Source organism: Gobio gobio (genome assembly GCF_949357685.1).
Source record: "Gobio gobio genome assembly, chromosome: 5".
Lineage (NCBI taxonomy): Eukaryota > Metazoa > Chordata > Actinopteri > Cypriniformes > Gobionidae > Gobio > Gobio gobio.
This window is the reverse complement of record NC_137101.1, coordinates 49,046,026-49,062,340: the sequence shown is the minus strand read 5'-3', so window position 1 is coordinate 49,062,340 and position 16,315 is coordinate 49,046,026.

Below are 16,315 nucleotides of genomic sequence, written 5' to 3'. Positions count from 1 at the left end.
AAAGAGAACAGTGTCATTAGGAATGCAGAAATCCACAAATCTTAAACATAAAAATATATTAGCAGCAGTAACAAAGAAATAAAGAGGCCAACTGTTTGATACAGTTTGAAAAGTGTATGTATTTATTCTGCTCAATTTGTGGACAAATCCAGGTAGTAAAAGGCACAAACAACTGGCATTGGACTGGCACTTAAGCTTACCACTTTTTACAGTTAGGTCATATTGGGACGTTTATGCTGATGTTGGGGGAACGTGCAATGTATTTGTTTTTAGTTCTGTATGTCACACTAGTTATGTATGTCATACTATAACCTGGTTGAACTTCTTAATAAATTAATATGTGATTGTGTGTGTACGCAATTATGAAATGTGAAGAGGAAATGCTCCCTTTCACCTTCACAGTGCAGCAAGACATAACAACAATGTACATCAAGGATTTTTTTTATTTATTTTGGGTATGTGCAAGTACCTATGAAGTGTTAGGGTCAGAATGACTCTAAACATAATTGTTGCACAAAAAATGTGTTCAGACTTTTCATAAATGCATGCAAGTTCATGACCCAAAATTATGTTAAATAATTTCAAGGAGTTAAAAAAGACATTAACCATTATTTCAGAAAGTGAACTCAAAAGTGGAAATGGGTCATATTGACCCACGGCATTATAGGAGGGTTAAAGAGCTAAAATAATCGTAACCAACTGTGTGGGTTTATCGTGGTGTCTTTTTGTGTATTTTTGTGGACAGCTTACCATTCTGTAGAAAAGCTGCCAAAAATTTAATGTTGCTACCGCACGAACCACAAAAGCATCCAATAGGTCCAGCCAATTCGAGTCCACAATATGGACAATACATAACCTAAGAAAGGAACAAAGTGACTGCTTAGTGCTAAAAGATATTGACATGTAACTAAGCAAATGCCTGTGATATAGACCTTCTCACAGCAGAGGAAAAATGCAGATGTAAGAGAAGCCCTTAGTTACCCAAACATGTATTGAGTTTATACATGTATTGAAGTTACTCACTGCAAAGGAAATATAGCTCAAGAATCATTAGAAAAAGTCAATGGGACTGAGAAATAGGCTATTTTTATGTAGCAATGCCTACTGTAGTATCCTCCAGTCAGGGTTTTATTACTTAAATCGCCATTAAGGTTATTTATATTGTTAACCAATAAAACATATAGACAAAAAGTAATTTTATTAATCATGTTGGAAAAACCTACTGGTATTTTTACTTGCGTGTTCCCATTAAAATAATGTTTCACATTTAATTGTGTACCATGTCAGATTATTTAGGCTAATAATATAAAAAAGACCAGGCAATCATACGTTCAGGATGTTTAAATAAACAAAAAAAACCTCACCTTTCAGGTCAGTGACAACACTGGCGACTGGCGAGTAAACAGGTAAGCAGGTCCCAGTAGGGGTTCGTCACTCAAAGGGGTCCCCTTGAAACATTTCCGTTGTGGTCTGTGTTATTTGCAGCGCGTTTTTGAATTTGCATGTGTTGTGAACTTTGCAGCGCGTTTTTGAATTTGCATGTGTTGTGGACTTTGCAGCGCGTTTTGAATTTGCATGTGTTGTGAACTTTGCAGCGCGTTTTTGAATTTGCATGTGTTGTGGACTTTGCAGCGCGTTTTTGAATTTGCATGTGTTGTGGACAGGGGCGTAAATTTCATCTAACAGTAGGGGGGGACGATAAACATGACATTTCTCAAGAGCAATTTTTGAAGGGGACACAAATAATACAGCCAAAATCGTACTTGTAAGGATATGTGTAGGCTACCACTTAAAAAAAAAAAAAAAAAAAAAAAAAACATTGCTTATTTGGCGTTTTGGTACTCTGAAAAATGATCTAATGTCCGTTTTTCTCTTCTCTGTCATTTTATCTGACCAACAACACAAAGCAATAGTTGTTTAAATATGAGTAAGGTTCACCACACAGTCATATTATATAAAATTATCTTGCATCCTTCACATAGTATTTTATACTATGATATTCAGATCTTTAGATATTCAACTGCAGCAAGCCCTTTGATCTGCCACTTATCATCATATTGAGCAAAACCCAGCACAGATCTGACAGAGCGCCGTGCGCATATACTTTAGATTTAGAATTAGCGCCAGTTCGAGGGCGGGTTGCTTGAATTATGGGTTCATTCGCCTATTATTCTTAATGAAAAACACAGCAAGAAAACAGTACAATGACACACTCCCTTAAATAGGCGCTTTTACATTTCGCTTTGAAACCAAAACTTCTGTGATCATCTTGTCTGTCAGCTGTTTGCTCCAGTGATGAATGAAATCTGACTCTCGTTCGGCTCGTGCTGTATTGAGCAGACACGTTCAGTTTTTAATTGTTTTGTCTGTTCTCTAACTAAACAAAATTATTTTATTACTATAAAAATGAAAACGACGGTGGCCCGGGGCGGTGCCGCGGTGGGCAAGTGATGCTATAGTGTTTTGCCTAATCTGTATTAAAGAGAAAAGAGTCACTTCATCTGATGTTTAAAGTGAATAAAATAGCATTGACAGCTTACTGGAGTTTCACAACTGCTGTCTGAAGAGCTTTGTTCTCTCCCCAAACTTGTGTGGTAGTTTTTTACGTTCGATGGGTAACGTTAGTTGAGGTGCGCGGTGGATCAAACCACTGTGGGGCAAGGGGGGACTCAAAATGTTCCTATACTTAAACGCATTTTTTGTCCCGTTTGCTTTTGTATTGTTTTACTACTTACACATTTATTTTAAGTATATATCATTATATTATTTACAATACTCAGCATGGTTTTTAGGGGGGGGACAGCCCTCAGATTGGGGGGGTCCTGTCCCCCCCGTGATTTACGCCCCTGGTTGTGGACTTTGCAGCGCGTTTTGAATTTGCATGTGTTGTGAGGATTTGCAGCGCGTTTTTGAATTTGCATGTGTTGTGAGGATTTGCAGCGTGTTTTTGAATTTGCATGTGTTGTGAACTTTGCAGCGCGTTTTTGAATTTGCATGTGTTGTGGACTTTGCAGCGCGTTTTTGAATTTGCATGTGTTGTGGACTTTGCAGCGCGTTTTGAATTTGCATGTGTTGTGGACTTTGCAGCGCGTTTTTGAATTTGCATGTGTTGTGGACTTTGCAGCGCGTTTTTGAATTTGCATGTGTTGTGGACTTTGCAGCGCGTTTTGAATTTGCATGTGTTGTGAACTTTGCAGCGCGTTTTTGAATTTGCATGTGTTGTGGACTTTGCAGCGCGTTTTTGAATTTGCATGTGTTGTGGACTTTGCAGCGCGTTTTGAATTTGCATGTGTTGTGAGGATTTGCAGCGTGTTTTTGAATTTGCATGTGTTGTGAACTTTGCAGCGCGTTTTTGAATTTGCATGTGTTGTGAGGATTTGCAGCGTGTTTTTGAATTTGCATGTGTTGTGGACTTTGCAGCGCGTTTTGAATTTGCATGTGTTGTGAGGATTTGCAGCGCGTTTTTGAATTTGCATGTGTTGTGAGGATTTGCAGCGTGTTTTTGTATTTGCATGTGTTGTGAACTTTGCAGCGCGTTTTTGTATTTGCATGTGTTGTGAACTTTGCAGCGCGTTTTTGTATTTGCATGTGTTGTGAACTTTGCAGCGTGTTTTTGTATTTGCATGTGTTGTGAACTTTGCAGCGCGTTTTTGTATTTGCATGTGTTGTGAACTTTGCAGCGCGTTTTTGAATTTGCATGTGTTGTGAACTTTGCAGCGCGTTTTTGAATTTGCATGTGTTGTGGACTTTGCAGCGCGTTTTGAATTTGCATGTGTTGTGAGGATTTGCAGCGCGTTTTTGTATTTGCATGTGTTGTGAACTTTTGCAGCGCATGTGTTGTCAAACTGATGAAGATGTTTTCTTTATTTGCTGGTGCTTTCTTCATTTGCAGCGTGTTGAGCTGTCTCGGCCACCATATATATATATATATATATATATATATATATACACACACACACACACACACACACACACACACACACACACACACACTATGATAATATATACACTATGTATCATGGCACTAAATATCCGTAATTTCCATTGTTAAACAGATACCATTCCAACTGACAGTTATATAAAAATAGCAAGACCACTCACACATCTACACAATAGATATTAAATTAGAGATAGCTTAGCCTAACATAAATACTGGAACACAAACAGATAGCCTAGATCCACATTTAACAGATCCACCTTTTCTCTTGTGTATTTTGTTTTAACAGCCTGCTCTTTCTAGCTACATAAACCTAGCCCTTCTTAGACATAGTGACTAGAGTAGTGACTAAACTGAGTTTTGCTAAATCATAGAGTAATGATGGCAGAATTGTATGTAGTAATAATTTACCTTTTTCTTGACTCATGAGTTTCTTCTCAAATGTGTCTTTATCTTTCAGAAGCAATGAAGTGCAACGCTTCCTTTTCAGGACAAACTCTTCTGGGTCTCATTTTCCTGTGAAATATTTAAAAAATATTTTATGTTGGATATGATAAGTAAAAAGCAATAATAACCAAAACTCTTTAGAATTGCATAGACAATACATGATGTGGGTAGCATTATGAAAAGATGTAGTAATGTAAATATATAACAAAATTTGGTAAAACTTTATAATAACTTGAGCTATGAATCATTAGTTAAGCATTAGTAATCAATTAATTAATCATTTATAAAGCATTAATAGACATTGATAAGCAGTTTATAAATACAGCTATACATGCTTTATTTTTGCTTTTAAGTATTTCATTATTACAAACCAGTTATTTAAGATTTGTCAGTGGTTCATAAGATCACTTAGAAAGTGTAAGTAAATGATTAATAAACTATTTAAATGTACAGTCATACATATTATTCAGACCTATAGTGATAGTTACTCAATGTGTTAATAAATGCTTTTATTTTTTATTTAACATGTATTTATACTGTAATTCGTGATTAGTTCAGGTAGTTCTAAAGCAGTCAGTAGTGGTCAGTTCACTTTTTTGTGAGCTCATCTAAAGTGAGGACTATTTATGCCTTATAAAGAATTCATAAAGGAGATTCAAAGGCTTGGTTATCTTCTAAACAGAAAAAGAAAACAAACGCAATAAAAAAAAAACATAATTTACTTATACTTTCTAAGTGATCTTATGAACCACTGACAAATCTCAAATTACTGGTTTGTGAATAATGAAATACTTCATTTAGAAATGATAAATTGATCATTAATAAAGTATGAAAATACAAGTATTAAACACATTATAGATATGCTTATAAATCAAGAATAAAGCATTTATAGCATTTTTTTAATATATAAACTGCTTATTAGTGTCTATTAATACTTTATACATGATGAATTAACTGTGTACTAATGCTTAACGAATGATTCATAGCATGCATTTATTAGAAAGTGTTACCAAATAAACAGGGTTAACAAACTGAATATCAATAATACCAGTCAGAATGCTTATTTACATTATAAGAGGATATAGATTATTTTATGTTAGCATTTACAAAAGTTAGAATGTGCAACTTACCTCTTACTTCTGAAAGAAAAAAGTCAGATGAGAAATGACTTAGTATGCTTTTTCTTTTGTAGTATCCTGTAGGTAGATACAGTCTTTAAACTATAACAGAATTTTCTGTTATAACCACTGCATGAAAAGTGGGATTTTCGACCCCGTAAACGCCTGTATACTCCCGGAAATCTCCCTAATTTTCGTCAGTTTTCGACAATTTAGAGGCAGCGAACGTCGCGTTCGTCTATGCCACAAATTGTCGTAAACGAACCATGACGTAGGTGGAGAGCCCCCCGCGGAGAGACCGCGCGGAGGTGCGACGTCTCTAATTAGCATATGAATAGCAGCGAAACCAGAGAGTCAACGGCTGACTTGAATTTACTCACTCACTATTGGCTGAAGCCACTACTTTTAAAAAAGAAAAATCCCTCGTGATTGGTTGGCAGATCACTGCAAACCAATCATTATTGGTCCCCCTGGCTCATTATAAATGTAAACCCCAATAATAATAATAAATATATAATTTATGTTGTAATAATTTGTTTTATATTAATGTTATTGTGCTATGAAGTATTCATACAATCAAGGAATATATGGGAAAATTATACGGACGTGCCGTTCATTCAAAGAAAGGGCTTCATTTATAAAACACAGCTGTTTACTCAAAGAAAGAGCTTTATTGTTAAACACACAACTATGTACAGTGCAGCAGTAATGTCTCGTAATGTAATGTAAAGTTCGGCGTGCTCCAGGCTGCGAGAGGGCGGTGGCCGCACAATCCATCCAGACACCCCGTCAACAAAGCCGTCTTCCTCGTCAGACATGAGTTCAATGGTCGCGGACTTCCAAATGTCCACCTCATCCAGCACACTCTCGCTTCCAGCAACTGTAATACAATCCATAAAGACAATAAGCAACCTGAAAAATACTCACAATGACAAAAAACGGATCTAATATAATAAATCTTACCCTTTTTTCGACTCCGAGCTAAACTTCGCAGTTTCCGCCTGCTATGTAAGTTCAGGTTGTTTGTATCTGAAGCTCCGGCGTGTCGATTCATAATACGTCTTACAGGCAGCTGGAAAACAATTACATGAGACTGGTATTAATAAAAACAGTCACGGTAAAATTAAACAAGGAATGAGAAAAACAGAAGTTATACTTAAGTTACACACAATGTCGTCATGGTCAGCGGTTAAATCTGGACTCGCGGAAATCGCTCCAAGCAGATAAGAGCTCACGGCTTCGTTATGAGGCGAGGATAGTCTGTGAAAACAAAATGTGCCGTTTTAAGCTCGGATCTATTAACGCGTCCATTTCCTTATACAGCTGAATAAAAGCATATTCTTTAAATCGTAACGTTGCATTACCCATGCTCTGGTTCATAGCGCCTGCAGTTTGCCTCAGAGTTGTGAAGACGAAGACAGCCTCCTGAAAATGAGTCGAAAAAGTTGAAAAAGTCGAAAAAGAAAGAGTCGAAAAAGTTGGCCATGCAGAGTTGAAGACGGCGTCCTTTCATTGTTGATCACGAAAAAGGAAAGCAGCAAAAAAACATAGGAAATGTAAAAAAAAAAAACAGGTTTAAAGCTCGTCTTCTACGCGTCATGGCCATGACCTCGCACGTCATTGGACTAGGGCTCTACTATGGAACGCGCCCGGGGCCAAATCTCTTTATACGAAACGCGTGACTTATGACCGTTTCAACCTTCAACACGCCCTGTTTTCCGCGTCAACGCAGCAATTTTTTACGTGTTTCTTTTGTATGTGTAGACACGCACATTCTGGTCGTGTAACAGGCATACACACACAGTCGACGCACAGTTTTAACATGTTAAGAAGACACATTTGAACGTGTTTCTTAACGCGCACATTCTGTACATGTCGAAGTGTAATATATATATTTTTTTAAAAGCAGACTTACCTTTAGATGTAGCCTAGGCTACATACATATTAACATAAGATATTAATTAATTGCTTAACTGACTACTGTGCTAGAGTAAAGTAGCCTAATGTTACAATGTATATTAAGTAAATGCTTAATATTATACAATTATAATAATTTATCTATATGGGTGTTTGTTTTTTAAAGTTAGGCTCTATATCATTTCTAAAAGTATATATAGGCTAATTTACACAGCACATATTTATAACTGAAAACACACACACACACACACACACACACACAACTTTATTCACTTTCACATAATAATGTTTTTGTAATTTGGTGTTTAGTTTGTTGTATAGTTTGTTTATACTGTTCTGTCTCTGTTTTGTTTCCAGGAACATCTGATGAGTGCTATAATAAAATTACTTCATTATATTTAAAATATGTTTTGATATACATTTTATTATATTATTAATATTTTATTTACCCATAAACGTGTCTTTAGGAAGCCATAAGTTATAGATACAAGAATGACTTTTGCCATTTAAATGCCACATTCATTTACTGAGGACCCATACAGCCAATGATCATGTGTGAAAACACTTATACATAAATTGATCACTTAGAAATCAAAACTAAGGTTTGAGAAATAAAGAATATGCATACAACAAAATATATTGTTTCATAGCAGCTTCAGTAACAAGTTCAAAACAAATTCTGCTGTAAACCGGCTCTAACAGGCCAATATAGTGTCAATATTCAGCTCAAGTGACTTCAGTGTTGATTCAGTTCAGCTGATTTCAGTTCAACTGTAAATTCCTCAGTTGTGCATATTTGTGTGTAGTTAGATATATGCAAAAACAAAATTTTTGGAAGAGTTTAAATAGTTTTGCACAAAGTGTTGCTTTTGCAAGCGATGTCTGATGTTTTGCATGTTGTGTGTTTTGTGTGTAGAGTTACAAGAAATGGAGCCGTATTTTCAGAAATTGTGTGTAAACAATTAGATAAAACTGTAAATGAATCCAGTTTATTTTAGTTCAGGACTCATAGTCCAGGTGTTAGTAATCTGTGCTTAATCTTTGTTCCAGGCAACAATTTTTTAACTCACGATTAACTAGATTAGGCCTACTCTTGGCATAATTTAAACCCTGTCCAGGAAACCACCTCTTGAAAATCTGCATTGATAATTCATAAAATGTGGTGTGAGCTCAATTTAAATGACAATTACAGAAAAACACAATCTGACTTAACTATAAACACACAAACTTGTACTTTTCACATTTATGATTAATAGCCATTTAGAAATCATTCACAGTGCAGGGTGGAAAAATGTATTTTGGTATGTAAACTGTATGCTTTACTTGATTTATTTGTGTGCTTTGGTTCATTGTCTTGTTGCATCACATAACCTCTCTAAAGGTTGAAGACATGAACTGCTGTCCTGCATTTTGTTTTGTTTTTTACATAACATTGGTTATTGCTAATGACATACAGAGTAATTAATCTACACTGTGAGCCCGGACAAGTTGAATCTACTTAAAAAATTGGAGCAAACTGGTTGCCCTAAAAATTTAGTAATGTGAACTAAAACGAGTACATTTAACTTAAATTTAAGTTAACTTTTTAACTTAAACTTTAAACTTGTTTTAGTTAAAAAAAATCAGAACCTAGATAAAACTCCCCCTGCTGCTACTCTGATTTGCATTTGTGTAGCTCACAGCATCTTCATTTACATGTTAAAGCCTCCCCTAGAATTAAGGGGAGGGGGGGTCATGGGCGGACAACTGCCAAGCAAGGCCCACGTCAATTTCCGACAATTTACGGCAGTTTTCGGTGTTGCCTGCAAATTGCCGTGCACAGTCGTAAACCTGAAGTTCCACGGCAATCTACAGTGCCACATACTGACAAAAATCCCACTTTTCATGCAGTGTATGGTATCGGACACCACTACAAATGGATGTTCACTCAAATAGTGCCCTATTCGAGGGTATAGGGGGCGATTTGGAACACAGCCTAGTAATCCTGAAGAGCTTAATTAGCTGTTTCAGGTGTGTTTGATTAGGGTTGGAGCTAAACTCTGCAGGACAGCGGGCCTCGAGGACCAGGGTTGAGAATGCCTGGTTTAGAGTATGAGAGTAAAAAAAACCATAGACATACGAATCCATATTAAACTCTGCGGCTCAATATGGGTTTAATATGGATTCGTATGTCTATGTTTATTTTAATCTCATAGCTCTCATACTCTAAAATGTGACCATTGACATGCATTATACGACTGACAGACTGCAACGGCTGGAGTTAAAAATCTTAATTTGTGTTCTTCTGAAGAAACAAACACACCTACATCTTGGATGCCCTGGGGGTAAGCAGATACACATTAAATTTTCATTGGGTGAACTATCCTTTTAAGCTGTTGTTTCCTCTTTCTAAATTGTGTGAATGTACAGCTGTACTGTACATTTGAAAACGTTTTATAACTAGAATAAAGTGTTACTGTAATGCAATGTTACTGTCAGTTGTTAGACTGTTTGCAGTTGCTGCTCACTGCTGAGCATTTGATATCTTACAGATACAGAAATATTGCACAATTTCAGTACAAAGATATGGATGTTTTTTGCTCTGACCCGGTAGCACTACATCCAAAAGTGTTTTAGCATTTTGTTTTGTTTTTATAGAATTACTGTTAGTTGTAAATTTGTTTGTGACAATAATGGGAATTGCTTTCCTTTTAGTTTATGATGTCTTACGTATATGTTGCAATGCAAAGATATGTTGTGCTGTTTTCCAAAAACAGTACACCCAAAACTGTTACAAATATTGTACATAACTATAAACGTTAAAAAAATTGTTTAAAGAATTGCCTGCGCTCTTTGCTAATGCAGTAAAAAAAACACATGCTGCTTTCTTTTTTGAACATTAGTAGGCCTGTCTTTTCATTTCAATTAAATGTTCCACACCATAAAATTGATATGTAAAGGTTGACACCAATGAAGTGAAATACAGTGTGTAAGTCAAAATGACATTCATTGTGATCATATCAAGATACTGCTGCGCGACATCAACTATTTTTGTACATTACCAAGCAGAGAATAACATTTGTTTTCAGGTGCACTCAAATGACACAAATAATGTTAGTCTGTGTCATTTAGTTCATTATTTAGTTCATTATTTATCAACTCCCGGAGTTTGATATAAATATCCACAATTGAATAGACATCTCTTGATATATCCAGATTGTGTTCTGTAATGAGGTGAACACAGGTATCAAACACATCTTTGTCACATGGGTAGTCTTTGAAAACACATTCCTCCAGACACACTTCAACTTCTTCTGGGCCGACAGGGTGTAAGTAATCTCTTGCGCCATATAGCTGAGGTGCTGCATGCATAATGGCTGGGCGACCATTTGGAGATCGAGAATTATGTACTGGTCGTATTCTGTGATTGTTCCATGATGATGCCACTTGATTCAGTTCCTCCTGAAAAATGAAATTAATAAAAGGGTATTTATTGGGTTCATAATCTTTAGTCAGTAAGGATAGCTAACACCCTTATAAAAAAATATTTTTCATAATGTAATTTACCAATTACTCTATTGTCAGCAGTGTTCTTTTGTTGAACAATGAGGGAGATGTTCTGAAGAATGTTGGTAATCAAACAGTTTGGGTCGCCTTTGACTTCCATAGTATTTTTTTTTCAATACTATTTGGAGGTCAAAGGGGACAAAACTGTTTGGTTACCAACATTCTTCAGAACATCTCCCTCAATGTTCAACAAAAGAAAGAAACTGATATATATATATATGGTTTGTAACAACATAAAGGTGAGTATGATGACAATGTTCATTTTGGGTGAACTATCCCTTTAAATACAAATGAACAAAATAAAACTTGTGACTTGCCTGTATTAAGTGAAAACAAAATTGAATCAAACATTTGTCCAGGAAAGTGGCATCATAATGTCCATCCTCTTTTAGATTGTCGAACAGATTCATCCAAAATTGGATGCACTGACTTCTAAGTGTAAGCCACCATCTCTCAATCCGTTGGTTGCTTGTGCTTGGACCAGAACTGACGCTAGCAGAGTCGGGCTGCGTTCCATGATGCAGAAATTTCTGGGCAGCCCTCCGCCTCTATGACAGCTGTCATAAAGTACCCAGCAATAACCCGAGGATCACTTTGTTCTGTATGCTTCAAGCCACATTATTCTTCTTGAAAACCCGTCTATGCACCCACTTATACCAATTCCGTATGGCTTTAATTTATCGTATCCATCGATATGCCACACATAATTAGGTCCACGGCTGAAATACACTCTGCGGTGAAGTCGATTCCTAGACCTCAGGTCAACTCCCTCGCCAATCTAGCAACCGTAAAATCACCCGCACTGCCTCTGTCAGTGATAATTCCATTGAGCCAGCATTTCTGATGCACCCACCTGTAACCATGTAATTGCCCCGATGTTTGTATTTGTTGCTGAATGAAAGCTGCCACATCAGCTTCATCAGTTTTGTTCTTCCTCCTCCAAAGCTGGTGTTTGTTCAAAAGTCGCTCAAGAGTGCGATTGCTAATTTTGACTCCATGTACCTCGTTCAGCAGAGTTAGTATTTCACCATTTGTTAAGGCCTTTGCACACTGAGTCCGCATGCAAAATTTCCGCACATCAGAAAATAAATTCGACCTCACGTTATGTCAATCACGCTTGCACACTGCCTCCGAAACTTTCGTCCATCAAAAAAAAATCTGAACAGGTTCGATTTTCTGCGTTTTTCGCATCCGTTTTTCCCGTCTACAGTGCTGATGCCCAACCTAAACTTGCTGGCAATGGCGGTGAATAAATCACCAGTGCTCAGATAGATACCTACAATTATATATACAAATATTATTGTATCAAAAATACTACAAATATTATTATATCACAGCTATAATTATAACACACCAAGTCCCTGTAAACGTGTGTGTGTGTGTGTGTGTGTGGAGAGAGAGAGAGAGTCTCGAGAGTAGGCCTACGTTACATCTTATTGAATCATATAAGATCATATTATATTTTATTGAAACATTTTAATGGGTAAATTATTTTTTTACTGGACACATTAAACACACACGTATAAAGCTTTTATTTGTACACATAGCATTGAAACGATGGAGTGTGTTGTGGTTGCTTCATCTGACAGAGCTTCTTCCACAGGCTTCTGCCTGCTTTATTTTAAATAAGCACCAGATGGCGCTGTTCTTGACACTCTCGAAGCTTTGAATCTTTTCCTGAAAAAGTCAGGGTAAAGGCCCGGGTATACTTCAGCCCTGTCTGCGCGTCTTTCAAATACTACACAACGGATGCGCGCGTTCGACACATGCGCAGTAAAAAAGTGTCTATGCTCTACCAGACCTCGGAGCGCAGCACTGAGTCCTGTCATCAACGGGACATTCGCTGGGCATGATCGGAGAAGAATTGTAGTGCATCCACCATTGCAACATAGTTTGGAAGAAACACTAAAGAATCAAAAATTCTCTCTTTTTTCCAAGCGTGTTGTTTTTAAACCGGTCTTTGCACACTCTTCTTCGACGGCTGAACACTGTGCTCAATAATGTGCGTATTGCCACCTAGTGGACTCTTCTGTACTGCTGGCGCATGCGCTGTTGCACGCGGACCGTCCATGCAGTCTGAAAATTTGGGCTGCGCGTGGACGGGGTGTGAGTATACCCGGGCCTTAAAGCCTCACTGCTTCATGAGGCTTCATTTCCACATCCCTACCTCATAGTGTTACTAGACATATCATTTTTAATGCCATCCCTCTATGGCAGGGGTGGCGAACTGCTCTATGGATATGGAAAAACTGTGACAGATATTTCACTCTGTTACAGTGTGTTTTCTATATTTTATATATACAAACAATATATTTTTTAAAAGTTATGTACTGTATCTTGATTTAGGGTAATTTAACATTTACTGTGGTGAAATACTATTATAGATTATTATAGTCTGTTACTGCTGGACAGTTTTTACTGTAGTTTTACACTATTTTTAACAGTGTGGGTGTCATGAGGGTGAGTAAATTATTTAATTTGTTGGTGAACTATGCAGATGCTGCATTTATTGTTTTAATTTTTATATGAACTCTCAATATGAACTGTAACATTAACTTACCAATTTGTTATTAAATGTATTTCTTCATTTATTTTCACCATATTTTTGTTAATATATTTTTTATTTGTAAATGCCCCTCTGCACACCAACAGTTTTTAATGTCTGCGTACTTTGGTGATTTTAGACTCATCCACGTGTGAATAGGACTTTTATTTTGATTTTGTGTATGACGTCATAAGGCTGCGCCGCGCTCCTGCATCTGCTGTGATTCTGCTGAAGAAAGGTTTGTGTTTAAAGTGTTTAAAGCGACGCATAATGAATGCTGTATTATTAAATGTAATTGCATTGCTTTATCTAACATGTATCAGCGTTGTGTGAGTAAAGTAAGAGAATAAACTCATGAGTAACAGAAGGAGCGGCTCATTTCATTCTTTATCATGAATCAGTTCAAACATGAGTTCAGTCTCTGGCGAGTGACGAGAGAACCGGAGCTTTAGACTCTCCGAGTCAATTGAACCGATTGATTCACAACAAATGATTCAGTGATTCGAAGCGCTCTATTTCTATCTCTATTTCAACAAATCATTAAATAGCTTAACTAATATATTAAGGGTCTGTATACTTTGCATTCTTTCATTAATCTGTAATGTTAGTTCTGAATGTTTTTGTCTAATCATGTAATTTAAATCCATTAACTATCGCTCTGACTGATGAATAGAGATATAATATTTTTTGGCAGAAATATAATTAATGACAAAACATTCATATGTCAATACAAAAATATGACACTTAAATTTAGTTCAGAAATCTCAAAAGCTGACCATCATAATTCAACAACTGACCGACTAATAATATATTAAACTCAACACACATGTGTGATGTGTTATTCCACATATAAATGGAGTGAGAAGAGAAGACATTTAAAAACCAAACACTGCGTCATGAGGACTTTGAAAATTAGATCATCACAGAGGTGTTTAGGTCATATCAAAACTGCATCTAAGAAAGAAATTGACACCAGTTGTTTAAATAAATGGTCAGGGAAAATATTCCACATACAGCATTTTTTGTTGTATTAATCCTAACATTTGTTTTTAGATCAACTTGATTTAATTAATGATGAATGCAGTGACCAATCGATTAGATCTCTTTTTGTTTAAATCTCTTCTCCTCCATCTAAATTAGTTTGGGTTCATATGTTTCCCTCATTTGAGTGGGAGGATTTTGGGGATTTCTCAGTTGGTATTGTGTAACAAACAAAACCAAAGAAGAGTCATTTAACATTGTTCACAGATTATATCCTGAGAAACACATTAGATATGAGATGTCTCATTTTATAAGAATTAAAATGAACTGCAATTTAGTCTTAAATTTGTCATTTTTACTTTATTCAAGTGAATCATTATATATATATATATATATATATATATATATATATATATATATATATATATATATATATATATATATATATATATATATATATATATATAATGATTTATTTGTGTTATTAGGAAAATGTTATATTCATCAAACTAAATGGAGTAATTTAAAACCCAAGTTTGCTCATTTTCAAGCAGCCTTTAAAGTTTAAAGTTTAAGTTTTTTTTAATCAAAAAGCTCAAAGAACTGAATCTCTGCTAAATTAACTTATGTTTGTGATGTTGATGCACTTTCACTTTTAACATTTAAACGTTTTAACTTCAGCTTTTTTCTTCACACTATTATAAAGATGGCATTTATTAAAGAGGAGACTGAAGACATGAAGATTGAAGAAACATTGAGAGTGAAAGATGAAGAAACTGAGGAACAAACAGAGAAAGAGGAGAGTGAAGACGTGAAGATTGAAGAAACATTGAGAGTGAAACATGAAGAAACTGAAGAACAAACAGAGAAAGAGGAGAGTGAAGACGTGAAGATTGAAGAAACATTGAGAGTGAAACATGAAGAAACTGAGGAACAAACAGGTTGGTTTCTTTCTCAAAGCTGAACTCACTCATTTGACCCTTATTAAAATCTCCAGCTCTACAGAAATGAATCATTTTGAAGAATTTCAATAATATTTTACCTTTTAATATTTTGTATTTTAAGGGGGATTTAACTAAAAAAAAAAAGTAAATACGCTTGATATTTACCTCTAAATTATGCACCATTAATCATCTGCAATGCAAAAGTGTAGTCACTAGGTGGCTGTATGGCCTTACTTATAATTATAAACAGCTGCTGCTGAGTCAGAACACAAGATAAAGAACATTTCTTGAATTAGGTTATTTATTTGGATATATTTAACATGTCCTTCGAACCGGAGTCTCAGGTGCCATTTCAATGGCAAAAAGTGTTAGAATAATTTGATTGTGTAAACTATTCGATACACAAAATACTCAAATATAGCCTATATCTCAAACTGGCTGTCAAAGTGCAAAATGGCTACACATTTAACATCAGTGCAAGAACAAAATGTATGCAACTTAAAGGAAATACTCAGGAGTCAGGATTAGTCTAAAAATGCAGGTTAAACTCACAGTACATGCAGTGATGGAGCGCGAACATTTTAAAGTGGACATTTTCAAGCTTTCTATACACATATTTCTCATGTCTGTGAGGATATTAGCCTATATGCTGCTGAGTTTGGGTTTATTTTTGAGACATGTTCAAGAGCAATATAAGTGATCGCTCCTGCGCCTCCATGTCACAATTATTGTCTGCTATATGTCAATTTGCTTCTTATTTATTAAATCCAGGCAACTGGCTGATGAAACATTGATTAAAATTAAGATACAATTTATACAAAACAAAATTTACCTTAAAGAAAGTCTTGCTAAAAAACAAAAATTAATGAAGTGGTCAAAA